This window comes from Heterodontus francisci, chromosome 4, assembly GCF_036365525.1.
Source record: "Heterodontus francisci isolate sHetFra1 chromosome 4, sHetFra1.hap1, whole genome shotgun sequence".
NCBI lineage: Eukaryota > Metazoa > Chordata > Chondrichthyes > Heterodontiformes > Heterodontidae > Heterodontus > Heterodontus francisci.
Window position 1 is genome coordinate 42605809 of NC_090374.1, and position 23369 is coordinate 42629177.

Below are 23369 nucleotides of genomic sequence, written 5' to 3' on the forward strand. Positions count from 1 at the left end.
GTTATCAAAGGCACATCATATCTAATAAGTGTAAAGAAAGAAACAACCTGCATTTATATAGCACTGTTCACAACCTCAGCATAGCCCAAAGTACTTTACAGCCAATGAAGTACTTTTGAAGTGTGGTCATTTTATAATGTAGGAAACATAGTGGCCAATTTGTACACAGCAATGAAACAATAACAACATAGTGTGTTTTGGTGATCTCTCTTGAGAATAGTATGAAGTAGTCACAGATTGATTAACAGCCTGAAAGGCTGTAAACATCTTTATAACAACTGATGCGGTAGTTAGTTCTATACAGTTGGAGGTTTTAATGGGCTCCCACAGCCCAAATGATGAGGGAGACCACCAACCACACCCCATGGATGCAAATATCCCGCTGGATGTCATCTCAGAATTCAGAATTGGTGCTATGGTCTTCACTGTTCAGGACTGTCTGGAATGGGCTTTGAACTCTTTATCCTCTGACTCAGAGGCGGGAATGCTACCTTTCAGCCAAAGTCATATTCCCATTTAACCTTGATGATAATTCACAAATTATATGTATTTTAAAGTGAAGCAATTCCTGCCAGAAAATGGTTAATAAGAGTGCCCAATGAAGGGATGTGACTGAAGCTGTTAGTAACCCTACCACAATCCTAGATCAGAGAGTATAACCTATATCAATAGTTTGACAGGTATGGCTTCATGAAGATCAGGCCCCTCTTGCAGATCCTCCTGCTTTTCCCTTGATGGTTCTTCCTTATCATCATCATCTTCCTGTAGTTGAATTTCCCTCTGCAAAGCAAAATTGTGAAGAATGCAGCAGGGCATTATTATTCTGAACATGTAAAATGGAGTATATTAAGGAGCATCAGCAGACCTGTCCAGGGACCAGAATCTAGATTTGAGCATTCCTAAAGTGTGTTCAACAATAACCGTGAAGCCATGTGGACCTCATTGTACCCCAGTAGGAATGCAAGAAATCTTGACAGGAGGCATTAGCCAGGTCTGTAAAGGATATCCTTCGTCTCCAAGCAGCCATCCATTCATTTATTTTGAATATTTAAAAAGTGCTGGAACTGAAGATTGCTTTGTGATGAAGGCATCAAGGCAAATTCTGGGATACCTACCATTAATATGTAGGATCTTATTCCCATGCTCACAAACCAGTTGTACATTAAAAAGTGGAATCACTTTCTACTAATGTATGCAATCGTGTCATCAACTGGTGCTCTGGAGGCAACATGACTGCAGTCCACAGCCACTTGCACTCTTGGGAAGCCTGCCACTCTGATGAAGTCCACTGAGTTACTCAAATCGAATGAACAATGTATCCATTGTATACTTGATGCATCGTTGTACTAAACTGAAATGATCAGCCTGGACCTCCACAGAGTGATAATTTCCTCAGGTCAGGTTCCAATATCCCACAAAAAGTCACAGAGTGCATTTTTAGGTTAATGGAGTTGTCTCAGCCATTGCTCCTCAGATAGCCAGAGCATAGAGCTTCTAGTCTACACTGTCTGCATTCTTGCTATTTTTCTACTCTCTTCAGTCTCCTTCGATATCCAAATCCTTCCCTGATGCAGGCATTCCTCCTCCTCCATATCAAGGAATACTAAATATGATGGTCTGCTCATAGGTAATGCCATGCTTCCAATTTCTCCAGGGGAATTCCTTTCTATCCATACTCACTACTATTTTCAAATGGGCAGAGGTCAGAATATCCAGGCTCCAGTGTATTGCCTTTTTAAAGCTATTTTCAACAACACATATAATGTCGAACTCTATGCTACTTAAATGTTTTAATATTGTCTGCAGACTACCAGTAACAGCTGAAGAGTAATGTGGCTGGTGTTGGGTGTGCATGTGCCATCCCAGAACATTTTCCTTTCCTACAAGGATGGTGATATTTTCTTCTTGTCTTTGTCAGAGCAAGAACCTTATAGTTTCTGTTGATATTTTACATAAACCAATATGTGAAAGAAAAACTCATTTGAAGTACGTTATGATGGATCGTTGATGGCAGCTTATTTATATTACACGTCAAGGAAACAAGAGTATAAAGCAGGTATAATGTCAAACGTGCCTTATATAATGTCCAGAAGCAGAAGACTGTTTTTAACTGAGGAAAAAGAAACAGAAAAGCTTCTGTTTTCCCATGGTTTGGATTAACTTACAGACGTTATTCCTTAAGGATCAGCAGCAGCAGCTAAAATTCGAAATTGCTAGGACCTGCGGCTGAATCTTAACACAGAAAAGGCAATATAAGGCTTCAATATCACTGACTTTGATTCTGCTGATGGTTCCTGCATAATTTGCTTTCTTTTTGTTCCTTTTGACTTTAAGCTGGGATGATTTTTGAAGCTTTCTTTGAAAACACAAAGGTTCCCAATGGCTCATTAGGCCAACTGACTGCTCGCATGCCACTGAGACACAGAAGCCTAGCTTTTGGAATCAGTTATCAGACATAACATCTGTGCAACAATTTAGAGAAAGGAGCAGATATCCACTATGTTTAACACCTCATCCAATTTCATGACAGATTTTTCAATTCCCCCGAAATGCCTGCTGGTTTTCCAGCAGATGTTTGGAAATAAGACCACAATAACAATATTGTGATGTTGCGAGATGTATGCAATTTCCCATTATCCAGACTGTCATTGTATTGGCTCTTCTACTCATTTATGTAAAATAAGTGTCCTTTGTTTCTAGGGGCTGAACTGTTTACAGAATGAATGTAAATAACCCTATATGAAGATTGGCAGGAGTACTTTTCTTGTCTTTTTTGTTTTGTTCACAATGTTCATTTTTCATGGGACTGCCCCTTGTGATTTTTGGAGGAAGAAGAGGAGTCAAGGGAAGAATGCCAGGCAGGTAGTGTTTCACTGAGCTGCTGGTACCCTCACACCCATAACTACAGCCAGAGGTGCACAAATCTCAACTTGCACAAAAAGGAAAGTCACGCCAGAGTTGTGCCATATGTCCACAGGCATGACACTGCTAAAGTTTGTAAAACAAAGTAAGAACAACAACAACTTGCATTTAGATAGTACATTTAATGTAATAAAACATCTTAAAGCACGTCACAGGAGTGCAATCAGATAAAAATTGACACTGAGCCAAAGAAGAAAATATGAGGACATGTGATCAAATGCTTGGTTATAAAGGTAGATTTTAAGCAGTGTCTTAAAAGATGAGACAGTGGTACAGAGGGATACGACTGGGAAGGAATTCTAGAGATTATAGCCTATCTGTCTCTATTTGTGTGTGTGTTTATCGCGTATGCATGCGAGCATGGTTGTGTTGTGTATCTTAAATAGTTTTAACTGAATTAGTGTTCTAAGGCTAACAAACTTACACCTTTCTTGTTTAAAATGCGAAAACTGTCTGGTTGTTTTCTTTGCCATTACAATTAGAGAGCAGTGAGCAAGGATTCACTGAGGGGAAGCTAAAGACATGGTGTTTTTTAAAAATTATCCTGTTTCGGCCAAACCAAGAAAAGGCTGATAGGGGAGCCCTAGACCCCTGCCTCACCTGATCGTAACAGGGTGGAACAGTGGCAAATGGTGTTCAATCTAGAGAAGTGTGAGGTAATGCATTTGGGGAAGGCTAACATGGTAAGAAAATACACAATAAATGGTAGGATACTGAGAAGTATAAAGGAACAGAGGGACCTTGGAGTGCATGGCCACAGGTCCCTGAGGTGGCTGGTCAGGGTAGATAAGGTGGTCAAGAAGGCATTTGGGATTCTTGCCTATATTAGCTGAGGCACAGAATATAGGAGCTGGAAGTTTATGCTGGAACTGCATAAAACACTAGTTCGGTGACAGCTGGAGTAGTGTATGCAGTTCTGGTCACTGCACTACAGGAAAGATGTGATTGCACTAGAGAGGGTACAGAGGGGATTTATGAGGATTTTTCCTGGACTGGAGAATTATAGTTATAAGGAAAGATTGGAGAGCTAGGGTTGTTTTCTTTGGAACAGAGAAGGCTGAGGGGAGAACTAATTGAAATGTATAAAATTATGAGGGGTCTAGATAGAGTGGATAGGAAGGCCCGCTTCCTCTTGGTAGAGGGGTCCATAACCACGGCATATAGGTTTAAGGGGATTCAAGGAGAAAATTTTTCACCCAGAGGGTGATGGGTATCTGGAACTCACTGCCTGAAAGGGTGGTACAGGCAGAAACTCTCAAGACATTTAAAAAGTGTTTGGATGTGCACTTGAAGTGCCATAACCTACAAGGCAATGCACCAAGAGCTGGAAAGTGGGATTAGGCTGGATGGTTACTTGTAGTCCAGTGTCAACACAATGGGCCGATTGGCCTCCTGTGCTGTAAATTTCTATGATGTTATGACTCTCAGGTTCTATGACATGAGTAATGAAGTGTAGCATCTGTCCATAGATGTACAAATCAAATTACTGATGCCATATTCATTTAAGCAAACAATTTCATCTCCTTTCTCATGACCAACCAACAGTAGGATGAGAGGGCAAGCTTTATAGAGTTGCAGGATCATGAATTTACAGGGGATTAAAGATTGCACGCACGTGACCCTACTTGCTGTTACACAATGAGTTGAAAAGAATTGCACCCTACGAACATTTAGTTTACAACCATTAGCAATGGCTAAGGCAAATTAATTCTTTCTTCCCAGGCAGCAATCACAATACCTTCATTTTAAGGCAATTTACATGCCACCAATATTTAACAACAGCTTGTGTTTATATAGTACCTTTAATGTAATAAAATCACCCAAGGCACTTTACAGAGGCATTATAGAACAAAATATGACACCAAGTCACTAAAGGCGATATGCAGGCCAATAACCAAATTCTTGGTCAAAGAGATAGGTCTTAAGTAGTGTCGTAAAGGATAAAGCCAAGAGGAGAGGCGGAGTGCTTTCTGAAGGGAATTCCAGAGCTTAGGGCCTAGGCGGCTGAAGACACAGGCCACCATTGGTGGAGTGATTAAAATCGGGGATGCTCAAGAGGTCAGAATTAGAGAAGAGCAGACATCTCGGTGGGTTGTAGCCTGGCGGAGATTACAAACAAAGGGATGAGCAAGGCCATGGAGGGATTTGAAAACAAGGATGAGAATTTTACTATGCCTTCTTTAACCTGGAGCAAGTGTAGGTCAATGAGCACAGGGAATATGGGTGAAGGGCATTTAATGCGAGTCAGGATATGGGCAGCAGAGTTTTGGATGACCTCAAGTTTACGGAGGGTAGAATGTGGGAAGCTGGCTGCGAGAGCATTAAAATAGTCAAGTCCGGAGGGATGAAAGGCATGAATGAGAGTTTCGGCAGCAGAAAAGCTAAGGAAGGGCAGAGACGGACGACGTTTTGGAGGTGGAAATAGGTGGTCTCTTAGTGACAGCGCGGATATGTGGTTGAAAGCTCATCTCAGGGTCAAATATGATTCCAAGGTTGTGAACAGTCTGGTTCAGCCTCAGACAGTTGCCGGAGAAAGGGATGGAGTTGGTGTCGGGGGAGTTGTCTTTGTGGTGTGGACCAAAGACAATGGGCTGGATCTTGTTCTGAAGATGGGGTTGCAGCAGCGGGTCGGAAGGTGGGGGGAGACCCTGACTTGACCCTTCATCATACCCCTATTGCAATTCCACGGCGGGCAGGCAATTAACTGCCCGCCATCGGAGATGCTGCCTCTCTAAGGGACAAGCTCCTGCTTCTAAGAGCTGCTGGCCAAACAGAAGGCAGACAGCTCCGCAGTACCAGCAGCGCCACTGGGAACAGTGGTGACCGCCGATACTGCAGGAGGCCCAGGGAGGGGTGAGTGGGGTTGGGGTTGCTGGGGCCATTCAGGCAGACCCTGGCAACAGGGTGGGGGCAGTGATCACTATCGGAAGGCCCCTGGATTGCCCCCAAAGGAGTGAACCCCGACCCTGCTAGGAGGCCACCAGGTTTTACGTGGTGGTATCTCCACATGGTGGCGGGCCCCTCTGCCTTTCATTAAATTGAGGCAGAAGCAGAAAGAGGCCCTTCAATGGCCTCAATTGGCTTGGGACGGGAAGGCTGTATTCGGCCTTCCCCACCCTGGAATAAATTGGAAGGCGTTGGGAAGGTGACGGGCAATCCGCCCCCTGCCTTCCGACGCACTTTTATGGGCCCCCACCTGCCTTCATTCCTGTCTCGACAGGTTCCATAAAATTCAGCCCAATGACTACGGTTTTCCCATATCTAATTTGAGGAAATTTCTGCTCATCCAATACTGGATGTCAAATAAGCAGTCTGACAATTTAGAGCCAGTGGAGAGGTGGTAATCCATAAAAAACAGTAGTAAAGTGGCTATTGGAAGATGAAGGCAACTCCCTGGAGCCCTATCTCATGCCAATTCTACTGTAGCCAAGAACACCAGCTGGAAACAGATATAACGAGTTGCACAGACTAATCATAGAGCATACCACTGGCATGTAGAAGCAGTGCTCCAGGCACCAGGAGTGTTCAATGGGTGTCCTGCAGTACAGCACAGCTAAAATTTCAAGGATTGTGGTAATCACTGTATGCTCCACAACTTTATTGTACAAAGAGGCAGCATGATAGGCATCCTGAAGTTGGAAGCCACTCAACCATAACAAGACGAACCTGAAGAGGCTGCAGAAAATAATCCTTTGCTGACCGCAAGAGCCATTCAGCAAGCTCCAGAGGAGACGTTTTTCCAACTTGGAAATGTGCACACTGCATTAACAGACCTGTCTATATCTTCCCTAGCCACAAGTATATAAGTATGTTTTCACTTACGTGGGATGGAATTCAATATTGGAGGAGGTGCAAAACATATCAAGAATATTCTCCGGGAATGCTACAATTTCAGTGCAATCAATTATGTGATGTTTCTGAGCTCCTACTAATGCTTGCATGGTGAATTCCTTTAATTACATTGTGTATCCTATATGCTACATCTAGGTGCTCTATCAGTAGCAGGACTTCGCGAGGTAGTTGTGAGCCCATAAATAATCCATGATTCCTTTCCCAGTAGTTGGGTCTTGAGATGGATCAGCTGCAAGGTCTTCCAGTTGTGCAACTGTCGGGGTAGCTTAGTCCTGTCTACTTTCTAGCACAGTGGGGACTAGCAGGAGAGTCGAGGTGCATTGATGTCCTGAGAAATATTACAACCATCTGTGTCTATTCCAGCCGAAAAGAAAAAGACTTGCATTTATATAGCACCTTTCACAACCTGAGGATGTCCCAAAGCACTCTTACAGCCAATGATAACTTTTGAAGTGTATTCGCTGTTGTAATGTGGGAAACATGGCAGCCAACCTGCACACAACAAGCTTTCACAAACAGCAATATGATAATGACCAAATAATCTGTTTTAGTGATGTTGATTGATATTGGCCGGGAAACTGGGGATAACTGCCTTGCTCTTCTTCAAAATAGTGCCATGGAATCTTTTACATTTACCCGAAAGAGCAGATAGGGCTTCAGTTTAATATTTCATCAGAAAGGTAGCTCAGATAGTGCAGAACTCCTTCAGTACTGCACGAAAGCATCAGCCTATATCTTTATGCACTCATCTCTGGAGTGGGACTTGAAACCACAACCTTATGATCAGAGGTGGGAGTGCTACCAACTGAACCACGGCCATACCCCTGCCACTGGGCACTGCCTCAACATAATCACAGATTGGAATCTGCTGGTTAGAGTCATACCTAGCGCAAAGGGAGATGGCTGTGGTTGTTGGAGGTCAATCATCTCAGCTCCAGGACATCACTGCAGGAGTTCCTCAGGGTAGTGTTCTAGGCCCAACCATCTTCAGCTGCTTCATCAATGACCTTCCTTCAATCATAAGGTCAGAAGTGGGGATGTTCACTGATGATTGCACAATGTTCAGCACCATTCATGACTCCTCAAATATTGAAGCAGTCTGTGTATAAATGCAGCAAGACCTGGACAATATCCAGGCTTGGGCTGATAAGTGGCAAGTAACATTTGCGCCACACAAGTGCCAGGCAATGACCATCTCCAACAAGACAGAATCTAACCATCTCCCCTTGGCATTCAATGGCATTACCATCGCTGAATCCCCCACTATCAACATCCTAGGGGCTACCATTGACCAGAAACTGAACTGGAGTAGCCATATAAATACCGTGGCTACAAGAGCAGGTCAGAGGCTAGGAATCCTGTGGCGAGTAACTCACCTCCTGACTCCCCAAAGCCTGTCTACCACCTACAAGGCACAAGTCAGGAGTGTGATGGAATACTCTCCACTTGCCTGGATGGGTGCAGCTCCAACAACACTCAAGAAGCTCGACACCATCCAGAACAAAGCAGCCCGCTTGATTGGCACCCCATCTACAAACATTCACTCCCTCCACCACTGATGAACAGTGGCAGCAGTGTGTACCATCTACAAGATGCACTGCAGCAATGCACCAAGGCTCCTTAGACAGCACCTTACAAACCCGCGACCTCTACCACCTCGAAGGACAAGAGCAGCAGATGCATGGGAACATCACCACCTGCAAATTCCCGTCTGAGTCACACATCATCCTGACTTGGAACAATATCGCCGTTCCTTCACTGTCGCTGGGTCAAAATCCTGGAACTCCCTTTCTAACAGCACTGTGGGTGTACCTATCCCACATGGTTTGCAGCGGTTCAAGAGGCAGCTCACTACCACCTTCTCAAGGGCAATTAGGGATGGGCAATAAATGCTGGCCTGGCCAGCGACGTCCACATCCCATGAATGAATAAAAAAAAAATCACAGCAGATCTGATGGCACTAACGAAACTAGTGAAGCCTTTCCCCATAGAATTCCAGCTGATCCCCAAGCTACATTAGATGAGATATTACATTTGATCTGAATGTATGTAAGGATGTGAATGCAGGAACATCTTCAAGGTAAGGCAGAAGGGCGAGCACACAATTTTACTGTAGGGCATTTATCGTGAGTATTTCAAGTATGATACAATGTGAAGGAAAGAAACTTCAAACTGCCATAAATGTTAGGACTTTACATTCGTAGGAGATAATGATGGGCCTTCCTATCAGGGCTAACTTTTTACAGTATTGCTTCCAGGTGTGCCATAAAGTGCAGATGGCATTCATGGTGATTGGCACCTCCAGCCATTTTGAGCAGCTTACCTGGGTTCCTGCAGCTCACCATCCAAAGACAACTTACCCTCCTCTGCCTGAATTCTTAAAGGAATCTATTGCATCCACAGATCTCAAATGTTCTCAGATCACCTGCAATCTTTGCACATATGCAATTCCTCCACCATGTAGGAACTTCGGGACACTTCATGTGTCTTAGGGGACCATTTGAGTAGGAAGTGTCTTTAGCAGGATTTCTGAGCTTGAGGGGCAGCTGGAGCCACTGCGGAGTATCAGGGAGCAGGGGAGTTTTCTGAATCACACATTCCAGGAGGTGGTCACCCCACAGGCAGTAAGAGTTCAGGATGGTAGATGGGTCGCCATCCGGAAGAGGTGGAAGAGGCAAGAGGTGCAGACATCTTTAGGGTGTGAGCCACTCTCAAACCAGTACTTAGCACTGGAGACCGCTGGAAATGTTGACACCTTGAAGGAGTGCAGTCCAGACCATGGCACCAATGGACAAGTGACTGCACAGGAGGGAACAGCAAAGTGTAGAAATGCAGTCATTACAGGAGATTCCATAGTTAGAGGGGCAGTCAGGCATTTCTGTAACCATCATTGTAAGTCCCGCATGGTGTGTTGCCTCCCTGGTGTCAGGGTAAATGACATCACGGAGAGAGTGCAGAATATTCTGCAGTGGGGAGGGAGTGAGCCAGAAGTTGTGATACATGTCAGTACCAACAACATAGAGAGAGCAGATATTGAGATCGTACAGTCAAATTTTCAGGAGCTAGGGAGGTCGTTAAAAAGTCTCTGGATTACTCCCAGTGCCATGTGCTAGCGAGAGTAAAAATAGGGAGGATCAATATTTGGCTCGAGGCATAGTGCAAGAGGCAGGGCTTCACATTCTTGGGACATTGGAACCAGTTCTGGGATAGTAGCCACCTATTCAAAAGAGATGGGTTGCACCTCAACAGGATCAGGACCAATGTCCTCGCAGGGAGGTACACTAGTGTGGTTGGGGAGGGTTTAAACTAAATCAGCAGGAAGATGGGCACCAACATATAGAAGTAGTAAAGAGGAATAAGCTTCATAAAGGAATGACAGTATTTGATATTAGTAGAGAAGGAAGTAGTATCATATTAGATAGGAGCAGACAAATCCAACCCAGCCAAATTACTGCCCCATCAGTCTCAATCATCCACAAAGTGATGGAAGGCATTGTCAACAGTGCTATCAAGTGGCATTTGCTCAGAAGTAACCTGCTCACTGATGCTCAGTTTGGGTTCCACCAGGGTCACTCAGCTCCTGACCTCATTACAGCCATGTCCAAACATGGACAAAAGAGCTGAACACCAGAGGTGAGGTGAGAGTGACTGCCCTTGATACCAAGGCAGCACTTGTCTGAGTATGGCATCAAGGAGCCCTAGCAAAACTGGAGTCAATGGGAATCGGGGGAAACTCTCCACTAGTTGGAGTCATACCTAGCACAAAGGAAGACGGTTGTGGTTGTTGGAGGTCAGTCATCTCAGACCCAGGACATCACTGCAGGGGTTCCTCAGGGTAGTGTCCTAGGCCCAACCATCTTCAACTGCTTTATCAATTACCTTCCCTTCATCATCAGGTCAGAAGTGGGGGTGTTTGCTAAGGATTACACAATGTTCAGCACCATTCGCAACTCCTCAGATAATGAAGCAGCCCGTGTCCAGATGCAGCAAGACCTGGACAACATCCAGGCTTGGGTTAATAATTGGCAAGTAATATCGGCGTCACACAAGTGTCAGGCAATGACCATCTCAAGCAAGAGAGAATCTAACCATCTCTCCTTAATGTTCAATGGCATTACCTTCGCTGAATCCACCATCATCAAAATCCTGGGCGTTATCATTGACCAGAACTAGACCAGCCACATAAATACCGTGGCTACAAGAGCAGGTCAGAGGCTGTGAATTCTGCAGCAAGTAACTCACCTCCTGACTCCCCAGTGCCTGTCCATCATTTACAAGGCACAAGCCTGGAGTGTGATGGAATACTCTCCACTTGCCTGGATGGGTGCAGCTCCAACAGCACTCAAGAAGCTTGACACCATCCAGGACAAAGCAGCCTGCTTGATTGGCACCTCATCCACCACCTTCAACATTCACTCCCTCCATCACCGATGCACAGTGGCAGCAGTGTGTACCATCTACAAGATGCACTGCAGCAATTCAGCCAGGCTCTTTCGACAGCACCTTCCAAACCCACAACCTCTACCATCTAGAAGAATAAGACCATCTACAAGTTGCATGGCAGCAACTTACTGAGGCTCCTTCAACAGCACCTTTCAAACTCGTGACCTCTACCACCTAGAAGGACAAGGGCAGCAGATGCATGGGAACAACACCACCTGCAGGTTCCCCTCCATGTCGCACCATCCTGACGTGGAACTATATCACCGTTCCTTCACTGTCACTGGGTCAAAATCCTGGAACTCCCTTCCTAACAGCACTGTGGGTGTACCTACCCCACATGGACTGCAGCGGTTCAAGAAGGCAGCTCACCACCACCTTCTCAAGGGCAATTAGGGTTGGGCAATAAATACTGGCCTAGCCAGTGACGCCCACATTTCACAAATGAATAAAAAAAAGTAAATGCACAAAATGTGGTGAATAAGATTGGTGAGCTACAAGAACAAATAACCATGTGGGAAAATGATGCACTGGCAACAACAGAAAGGTGGCTTAAAAATTTTGAGGACTGGGTACTTAATATTCAAGTTTACAAATTGTTCAGAAAATATAGGGAAGGAAAAAACGGGAGGTGGGGTGGCAGTACTGATTAGGGAAGACATTGTAGTGTTGGAAAGAGGGTATGTCCTTGAGGAAGCGAAGACAGAATCCATTTTGTTAGAGCTGAGAAGGAACAAGGGTATGATCATGCTACTAGGGTTATTCTATAGACCTCCAAATAGTGAGAGAGAGATAGAGGAGCAAATCGGCTGGCAAATCACAGAGATGTGCAAAAACTATAGAGTGGTGATATTGAAGGACTTTACCCAAATATCGATTGGAATAATGTTAAAGGATAAGGAGGGGGAGGAATTTCTGAAATGTGTTCCAGGAGAACTTCCTTGACCAGTATTTTCTTGGTCCAACTAGGAAGGAGGCATTGCTGGATCTGGATCTGGTGCTGGGGAATGAGGTGGGCCAAGTGGACCAAGTGTCTATGGGGAACACTTGGGTAAGAGTGATCATCGTACCGTAAGGTTATATTACTAATAGCAAGGAACAATCTAAAGTAAAAATTCTAAATTGGAAGAGGTATAACTTCAATGGTATGAGAGAGGATTTAGCCAGGGTAAAATAGAACCAAAGACTGACAGGAAAAACTTTAATGGAACAATGGGTGATCTTCAAGGAGGAAATGTTTCAGGTACAGGCTAGATACATTCCAACAAGGGGTGAAAGGTAAGGGAACTAAAGCTAGGGCTCCTTGGGTGACAAGGGAGATAGGGAATATGATGAAACAAAAAAAAGGATGGTTGATGCATATCAAGTGAATTTTTCAAGCAAGAACCGGACCAAATAAAATAAGGTGAAAGGGGCAGTGAAAATGAAAATAAGACTGGCAAAGAGAGAACATAAAAGGGAATCTAAGAATCCTCTACTGACATGTAAATATTAAGAGGCATGGTGGGTCCTATTAATGACAAAGAAAATTATATATGCTTAGAGGAACAGGGCAAGGCTGGAATATTTATTTATTTATTTAGAGATGCAGCACTGAAACAGGCCCTTCGGCCCATCGAGTCTGTGCCGACCAACAACCACCCATTTATACTAACCCTACAGTAATCCCATATTCCCTACCACCTACCTAAACTAAGGGCAATTTACAATGGCCAATTTACCTATCAACCTGCAAGTCTTTGGCTGAGTACTTTAATGAGTACTTTGTATTGGTATTTACTAAGAAAGAGGATGCTCACAAATTATTGGTAGAAACGGAGATGGTTGAGGTAATAGATGGGGTGAAAATTGATAGGCAGGATGTACTGGAAAGACTGGCTATGCTTAAAGTGGATAAGTTGCCTGGTCTGGATGGCTTGCATCCCAGGTTGCTAAAAGAAGTGGGAGTAGAGATAGTGGAAGGGATTACCATAATCTTCCAATCTTCTCTAGAATCGGGGGACATGCCAGAGGATTGGAGAGGAGCAAATGTGACATCATTTTTCAAGAAAGGAGATAAGGGCGTTCCTGGTATAGATAGGCTGATCAGTTTAACATCAGTGGTTTTTTTTTGGAAAAAATCTACAGGCATTTGGAAAGGTTTGAGTTAATTAAGGATAGCCAGCATGGATTTGTAAAAGGCAGTTCGTGCTTGACTAATCTAAGAGAATTTTTTGCTGAAGTAACCGAGAAGGTTGATGAGGTAAAAGTAATGGATGTTGTTTATATGGATTTTAAGAAAGCATTTGATAAAGTACAGCATAAAAGGCTGGTTAGCAAAATTAAGGCTCATGAAATAGGAGGGTCACTGTCAGTTTGGATAAAAAAATTAGCTTAAGGACAGAAAACAGCAAGTCATGGTAAGTGGTTGTTTTTCAAAATGGGGGTTGGTATACAGGCAAGTGGAAAATGGAATTTAATACAGAGAAGTGTGAGTTGATGCATTTTGGCAGAAGGATAGGGAGAGGCAATATCGATTTACTGGCACAGTTCTAAAGAGTGCAGTGTTAAAGGGACCTGGGGGTTCATGTGCACAGAACCTTTAAAGTGGCAGGACATATTGAAAGAGTAGTTAGCAAAGCTTGAGTTTCATAAATAGAGGTACTGAGTACAAAAGCAGGAAAGTTATGATGTACATTTATATAGCTCTGGTTAGGCCACAGCTACAGTATTGCATCCAGTGCTGGTCACCACACTTTAGGAAAGATGTGAGGTTCCTTGAGAGGGTACAGAGGAGATTTGCCAGAATCATTCCAGGGATGGAGGATTTTAGTTACAAAATAGGTTGAAGAAGCAGGCATTGTGCTCCTTGGAGCAAAGGAGATGGTGGGGAGATTTGATAGAGGTAAACAAGATTATGACAGGTTTAGATAAGGTAGACAAATAAAAACTGTTCCCAAGGACTAGGGGACACAGATCTAAGGTTTTGGGCAAGAGATGCGGTTGTGGGGTGGTGGGGTGGGGGGGGGGGTGGTGTCCGGAAGAACTTTTTTATGCAGTACAAGGGTGGTGGAAGTGGAGATGATCAATGATTTCAAAAGGAAATTGGCTGGGCACTTGAGAGAAATAAACTTGCATGGATATGGGGATAGTGTGAGAGAATGGGACTGATTGGTCTATAGAAAGCCAGCATGGACTCAATGGGCCGAATGGCCTCCTTCTATGCCATAATGAGTCTATATTATGAACTGTTAAATAAGCTTGATGCATCCAAAGCAGGAAAACTTCACTGCCTGCAACTTTAAGCTACTGCAGCACTTAGATCCCACAGTAGGACTAGATTTTCTGCCCATAATTGAGCTCCCAATCACAGGCACTTTCAATTCCAACAGTTTGCTTACATTATGTGAATTAAGCTAACCAATTGTCAATGTACTCGAAGTTGGGAAAGTACACTTCTCACACAACCTGACTTTCAGTAGAGTATATGCATGACTAGAAAATTTATGCCATACAACCCAAGTATGATCCCTGGTTGTGCATAGATAATTTACAGTAATTGTAAAATATTAGAGCGAGGTTAAAGACAAATTCATTATCTTTAATCTTTAATGCCTGAGCTATCTGGGGAGCCATGCTCTAAAGTGAAGTTAAGTTGAGCATCATTTAAATCAATAGCAGGTCCTGGATAAGTTTGATATGTATGCCACATTTCTCATTAACATGCACCTTCCACCATTGTGGCTTTAAACTGAATTGATTGACAGAATTTTATTCTGAAGCCTGGTGAGCTGGAAATATATCCTCAATGGAGTTGACTTTCCATGAAGCTTCTCTCAATTGTCCACCGTAACATTCACAAACAATTCATAGAAACCTCAGAGAATCAGGGCAGGAGATTTCTGCGAAGACTTAGTGACCATTCAATGTGTTCTCTGGTGCACCCTATTGGGTTAAAGGGTAATTATTAGTCCATTGATGGCATACATAAATGTCCATTTTGAATCTATTGGCTTTTGAGAACAGTTTTCTTGCAGTGAGCATAGGTTAGTAGTATTGGGAGAAGGACCAAATTTTAATGCATTGGACTCAGGGGAATCCAAATGGAAAGCTACTTTCCAAGGCTTTTACACTGTACCTTAAATGGAGCTAGGTTGAGTTGTGGCACTCTTGCCTTCAACTCAGAACATCGTGGGATCAAGCCCTACTCCACAGCCGCATTATCTAGGCTGACACAAAAACAGAAAATGCTGGAAATACCAAGCAGGTCAGGCAGCATCTGTGGAGAGAAAAAGAGAGTTGATGTTTTGGACCTAAAACGTTAACTCTGTTTTTCTCCCCACAGTTGCTGCCTGACCTGCTGAGTATTTCCAGCATTTTCTGTTTTTGATTCAGGTTTCCAGCATCCGCAGTATTTTGCTTTTATCTAGAATGACGTTCGGTGCAGTACTGAAGGAATGCAGCATTGTTGGAGTTGCCATCTTTTGGATGAGACATTAAACTGGGGCCCGATGTGCTTGTTCAGATGAATATCATAGAACCCTGGCAGGGAACTGTTTTTTTTTAAGAGATACAGCACTGAAACAGGCCATTCGGCTCACCAAGTCTGTGCCGACCATCAACCACCTATTTATACTAATTACCATTAATCCCGTATTCCTACCACATCCCCACAATTCCCCTACCTATACTAGGGGCAATTTATAATGGCCAATTTACCTATCAACCTGCAAGTCTTTGGCTGTGGGAGGAAACGGGAGGGATCCGGCGGGAACCCACGCAGTCACAGGGAGAACTTGCAAACTCCACACAGGCAGTACCCAGAATTGAACCCGGGTTGCTGGAGCTGTGAGGCTGCAGTGCTAACCACTGCGCCACTGTGCTGCCCTGGAGTGCTGGAGTTCCGACCAATATTTTAGCCCTCAACCAATATTACCAAAATTAGGATTTGTCTTATCTGCAGTTTGTGGAATCTTGCTGTGAACAAATCAGCTTGCTTCACTTTCCTACAAGACAACAGTAACTATTCTTCAAAAGTAATTCATTGGTTGTGAAGAACTTTGGGACATCTTGAGGCCATGAAAAGTACTATATAAGTGCACATTTCTTTCCTTCTTAGCTAATAAATTATTTCCACAGTTGTTTGGTTATGATATCTCCCTTGAATTAGAGTCAGAGGAATGTGCTGTCATTAAAGGAGTAGTTGAGGCGATTGGCATAAATGCACTTAAGGGAAATAGAGGAACAGGAACAGGCCATTTTAGCCCTTGAATCTGTGCCACCATTCGCTTAGATGATGGCTGATTTGTAGCTTAGCTCCATCTACCCACCTTAATACCCTTGCCTAGCAAAAATCAGCATCAGTTTTGAAATAATCTAGCCTCAGCAGCTATTTTGCAGAGAGTTCCAGATTTACACTATGCAGCTAAACACGAGGGAGAAAGGAATAGAAGGATATGTTGATAGGACTATATGAGGTGGGGTAGGAGGAGGCTTGTGTGGCGTATTAACACTGGAATACATCAGTTGGGTTGAATGGCCTGTTTCTGTACTGCGCACTCTATGGAATTCTAAATAAAAAAAAATTCAATCCAAGCAACAGTAGTCAAATAACTAGCAAACCTGACTTGATTCAGAGCAAGTGAATACATAAAATGTCTGCAGCCTTCCATTACACTCAACAGCTGCATTCCAACATCATGTGCACATTTATGGGGAGGAGAGTGAGTTTTTTGCATTACAATGTGATTGTGTCTACTGCACTAGGTCATAAAATAAAATTCACGTAAATTCCATTCATTCAAAACTATTAGCTCTCCTCTGCTGATTACATTAATACATTTACTTTGTTGCCTAGTAGTGCTCAATTAAATCTTGCCTCATGTCACACTGTCTGCTGTGAGATTCCTGAAGTATCTTTAAGTCCATAGTGGTTTTTTTTTTGACTCTGTACTAAATCCTATCTGGACAGTCAAAATACCCAATATATTTGAGTACCAGTGGGTTATATTGAAGTTTGGTAATATCTGTTGGTTTATGTGAATTTAGAACTGTCTTATTTACTACATATTTCCAACATCTCATTTTGTCCCATTCATAATTGACACTGCAAAAGTTTACGTATTTAGCTGTTTACCATATGAAAGAAATATAATTCACCATTCAACCAAGTATGGCACCAAGTCTCTGAAAACAGATCAACTGGGGTCACAGGGAAAACCCTCCTCTAGCCGGAGTCATACCCAAGATACAGGAGGATGGTTTTGATTATTGAAGATCAAGCACTCAGCTCCAGAAAATCACAGCAGGAGTTCCTCAGGGAAGCACCCTAGACCCAAACATCTTCAGCTACTCCATCAACTATTTTCCTTCTGTCTTAAGGTTGGAAGTAGATTCCACAGTGGTCAGCTTCATTCACAAATCATGCAGGTTTGCAGCAGGACTTGGATAATATCCTGGCTTGGGCTGACAAGGACCAAATAAAAGCCAGGTATGACTATTTTGAACAAGAGAAAGTAGACCCATCTCCTCTTGATCTTCAACAGCACCACCATTTCTACGGCCTTGCCATCAATATCTTGGGGAAACGCCATCAATAGGTAGAGCTAAGCGATCCCACAACCAACAGATCAGATCTAAGCTCTGCAGTCCTGTCACATCCAGCCGTGAATGGTGATGGACAATTAAATAACTAACTGGAGGAGGTGGCTCCACAAATAGCCCCATCCTCAATGACGAGGGAGCCCAGCACATCAGTGCAAAACGTAAGTCTGAAGCATTTGCAACAATCTTCAGCCAGAAATACCAAGTGGAAGAGTCAGTTACTAGGGGACATAGGTTTAAGTGCGAGGGGCAAAGTTTAGAGGGGATGTGCGAGGCAAGTTTTTTACACAGAGGGTGGTGAGTGCCTGGAACTTGCTGCCGGCGGAGGTGGTGGAAGCAGGTATGATAGCAACGTTTAAGGGGCATCTTGACAAATACATGAATAGGATGGGAATAGAGGGATACGGACCCCGGAAGTGCAGAAGGTTTTAGTTTAGACAGGTATCATGATCGGCGCAGGCTTGGAGGGCCGAATTGTCTGTTCCTGCGCTGTACTGTTCTTTGGATGATCTATCTCGGCCTCCTCCTGAGGTCCCCAGCATCACCAATGCCAGTCTTCAGACAATTCGATTCACTCCATGTGATATCAAAAAAACGACTGAAGGCACTGGATATGGCAAAGGCTATGGGCCCTGACAACATTCCAGCCACAGTACTGAAGACCTGTGCTCCACAACTTGCCGCACCCCTAGCCAAGCTGTTCCAGTACAGCTACAACACTAGCATCTACTCGGCAATGTGGAAAATTGCCCAGGTATGTCCTGTGCACAAGAAGCAGGACAAATCCAACCCGGACAATTACTGCCCCATCAGTCTACTGTCAATTATCAGTAAAGTGATGGAAGGTGTCGTCGACAGTGCTATCAAGTGGCATTTGCTTAGCAATAACCTGTTCCGAGATGCTCGGTTTGAGTTTCGTCAGGGCTTCTCAGCTCCTGACCTCACTACAGCCTTGGTTCAAACATGGACAAAAGAGCTGAACTCAAGAGGTGAGGTGAGAGTGACTGCCCTTGACATCAAGGCAGCATTTGACTGAGTACGGCATCAAGGAGCCCTAGCAAAACTGGAGTCAATGTGAATCGGGGGAAAACTCTCCACTGGTTTGAGTCGTACCTAGCACAATGGAAGATGGTGTTGTTTTTGGAGGTCAATCATTTCAGCTCCAGGACATCACTGCGGGAGTTCCTCAGGGTAGTGTCCTAGGCCCAACCATCTTCAGCTGCTTCATCAATGACCTTCCTTCAATCATAAGGTCAGAATTGGGGATGTTCGCTAATGATTGCACAATGTTCAGCACCATTCGCGACTCCTCAGATACTGAAGCTGTCCATGTAGAAATGCAGCAAGACCAGGATAACATCCAGGCTTGGGCTGATAAGTGGCAAATAACATTCGCGCCACACAAGTGCCAGGCAATGACTATCTCATAGAGAGAATCTAACCATCTCCCCTTGACATTCAATGGCATTACAATCGCTGAATCCTCCACATCAACATCCTGGGGGTTACCATTGACCAGAAACTGAACTGGAATAGCCATATAAATACCGTAGCTACAAGAGCAGGTCAGAGACTAGGAATCCTGTGGCGAGTAACTTAGCTCCTGACTCCCCAAAGCCTGACCACCATCTACAAGGCACAAGTCAGGAGTGTGATGGAATACTCTCCATTTGCCTGGATGAGTGCAGCTCCAATAATACCATCCAGGACAAAGCAGCCTGCTTGATTGGCACCCCATCCACAAATATTTACTTCCTCCACCACCGATGCACAGTGGCAGCAGTGTGTACCATCTACAAGACAGCAGCTTCCAAACCCGCGACCTCTAACACCTAGAAGGACGTGGGCAGCAGTTGCATGGGAACACCACCACCTGCAAGTTCCCCTCCAAGCCTCAAACCATCCTGACTTGGAACTATATCGCCGTTCCTTCACTGTCGCTTGGTCAAAATCCTGGAACTCCCTTCCTAACAGCACTGTAGGTGTACCTACCACACATGGACTACAGCGGTTCAAGAAGGCAGCTCACCACCACTTTCTCAAGGGCAATTAGGGATGGGCAATAAATGCTGGCTTCGCCAGTGACACCCACATCCCATGAATGAATTTTTAAAAATCAACCAGAAGTTTGACTGAACTAGCCATACTGTGGCAAAAATTGCAGGACAGATGTGGGGTACTTTGCAAAGAGCAATTCACCTTTTGTCCCTGTAAAGCCTCTCCACCATCTCCAAGGTTGAAGCCATGACTGTGATGGAAGACTCACCACTAATCTGGATATTTGTGCCACACCACCACTCAGATTAAAGGCCTGCTCGGGTCTGCAATTGAAACCCGACCCCAGCCTAACAGAACCACATCCGACCTGAGCCCGACCCGACCTGAGTCCTTTGATTTTTTCCTGCGCCCGACCTGACCACCGGAATGAAGTTGATTATATTAAAGATGTTGTGGTCTACCTGGGATGAAATCGCTCACTGCAGACTAGTACGGAGTCTGGATACATGTTTCCCGCCTTGACGTCCTGGCTGTTCAAATCTGGAAGCTTTTCCCTCCCTGACAAAAAGGCAGCACTGTGTTCAACCCGGCCTGAGCCCAAGCCCAAATGCCGGACCCGGAAAAGAGACCCGACCCAAACCCGACAAGTTGTTAGGTCTGGTAGCAATGCTCTAACTCAGATAACTCAACACCATCCAGGACAAAGTAGACTGTTTGGTTAGCACCCTTGACACTGGACCTACTATCCACTCCCTCTGCGACTAGCCCCCAGAGTATGTACTATATGTATGTAGGATGCACTGCAGTAATTCGTTAAGCTTACTTTGACAAATCTCCTAGCTCCATAACCTCTATTACTAAGAAGGGCAAGATCAACAATACCATGGGAATACAATCACCTCCAAGAACCCCTCCAACTGATATACCCTCCTGACTTGGACATATCTTCCTGTCCCTCCTCATTACTGTGCTAAAATCCTGCAATTCCCCTACCGAATACCATTGTGAGGGCACCATCACCACAAGGATTGCAGTGATTTCAGGAGGAAGCCTGCCACCAACTTCTGAGGGCAAGTATGGATAGAAATAAAAGCTGTCTTGGCCACCAGCATTGCTCTCATCCTGTGAATAAATAATAGACCACCACAGATCCTGATTTATGCAAAGTCATTTAATCTCAACTTCTTTAATTACTATCTGATCACTGGCTGTAAAAAACTTACCCGTGGAATAACTTGATGTCTAATGTGCTGCCGTATTTATTTATATTACTATAAAAAAAATCATCACCGAATTCATTTTTACATCATCAACAAGGCTGGGAAATTCAATAACTTTAGTCCAGACAATTTCATTTTTTAAAGTTTTGATTTACAGAATATGTGGGGCACAACCGGCTCATCACCCCCACAATATAACTAAATTAAAATGGTAGACAAAGCCTTGATGGGACGCAATGACGCAGATTCAAGACCAGTGCAGATTTTTTCTGCAGATTTGAGATTATACGTCTGAGGAGCTTGTGTAGGGTGCAGACAGGAAAGCATTCAGGAAGGAAGGGTTGCACCGATGTCTCAGTCGTGAAGATAGGTTCTGATAATGCGATGTAGTGGTGGAAGAAACTCGAACAGTGTTGTTTCAAAGCAATTGCCTCATAAACGGTGCTGCACCAAGCTGTGAATGCTTAAGATTTCCATTTCTGAAGGAAAATCATAACAAACCAATACTGTGACACTACTACAGTGAATCACAAAACAGTTTATACAAGAAGATAAAGGCTAAATAAACATTTTGAATTCCAAGCAACATTATTTGAACACATGTTTTTCCTTCATCATGAAGCAGAAGAGAATCAACTCGAAATGAAGTAATTAGAAATATTATTTCCTTGACTCAGTTTCACTTTGTATATATTAACATCTTGTTAACATAATAAGCATGAAACAAAAACATTCACATGGCAGATAAGTCAGCATCTGTGGAGAGAACAAATAAATTAATGTTTCCGGTTACAGCCCTTCATCAGAACACTGCTAAATAACCTATTGTGTGTTTCAAGTATTTTGTTGAATAAATATATAAAAATGTATTCCACTTTTTTGCATATTAGAAAATTTAAACGACCAACAATAACATTGCAAACCTCCAGAACCTACATTAGCAAAACGTAGCTATTTCTTACCCTTCGTTCACTGAAAAACATTTAGCACTTTCCTATTTCAAGAGTTCCCAGCAAGTTTGGAATTGCGATTATAAATATAAATGAATTTATTTGGCAACGATAGAGTAGACCGAAAAGCAGCAGCCAGTTCCGAACAAATATATAACCAATCTGTTCAAAGCATGATGGTGATCAGTCCACTCGACGGCAAGTTTGAATCCGTGTATGCCAAAAATTAGTTCAAATTAGTCAGGAACTCCTTATCCAACATGTTTTGCTTCATATAAAACAATGGCATGACTTATTTGCATTTGCAGTGCCACGATAGCAAACTGAAACCTAACATCATTCTTTCTACGAAAGTAAATCGGCTTTGTATATCAGTCTGGTTTGGAAATTAACCGCGGCATTGTAGATGGAAAGATTGGGAAAGACACGATGAAAGTGAGTTGACACTAGCCTCATTCCAAAGCATTAACTCTAAAGCGCTCCTTGTGCAAATAAGAATTGCGGTGTGCTGAAAGCAAATTGTATTAGAATCCCCCACAACCTCAGAAGAAGAAACATAAAAATGAAACTTTAAGCTGAAGGGAGTTCCCCCTATACAGGAGCAGGACATGATTGGGGCTGGGGATGATTGACAGCCGAGTGCGCGCGACGGCGTGTGGCTGCTTGAAGTGTCAATCAAAGCGCCGCCGCCGCTGCGTTGGTTACATTGTGGCCGCTGGAGAAAGCTGGCGCTGCTGCTACATGCTGGCGGTGCATGTGTGTGTGCACTGCTTCACTTTTCTTCTGTTCCCTCCCCCCCTGGGTCAGTGTGCTCTGTCTGCTGAGGACGCAGCGGTTGGTAGTGGCTGCTTTCTTTTTTTTTTGCTTTAATTATTTGCCCGAGGCTCGAGGGAGTTGCGCACAAATTTGTAGCGATGCGTTGCTGATACTGTCTGCATCGTTAGCGGAGAGAGGGGAAATTCATTTCGGATGGATTTGGGTGCGGCATTCTTACTGTGAGAAAGGAGGTAGAGGGGGGGTTATTAAAAAGAGAATAAGCTGCTGGAGGAGGAAAAAGCACAACAGCTCCTTCCTGAAGGTGAAGCTACAATAGGGGACATTCTCTCTTCTCTGGCGGTCTTGTGTGTTGGGAATGCTGTGGATTGGCCGCCGTTTCCTGCTTTGAAAGGACTTAGTACTTTTTTACCCCCCCTCCGTGTGTTTTACTCCATTTTAAATTATTTTTTTGTACGAAGAGCAGAGACTTTAAATTCAGCGAAGAAACAGAAAGTTACTTTTAAGCCGACACAAAAGGACTCGGTTGCATCATCGAAGGGGGAGGAAGAAACACTTGAAAACTTCGGCCCACAAAGACGTTTGCGAAGATTTAATTGGGCTAGCTGGAATCGGTCGGGTCACAGCACTT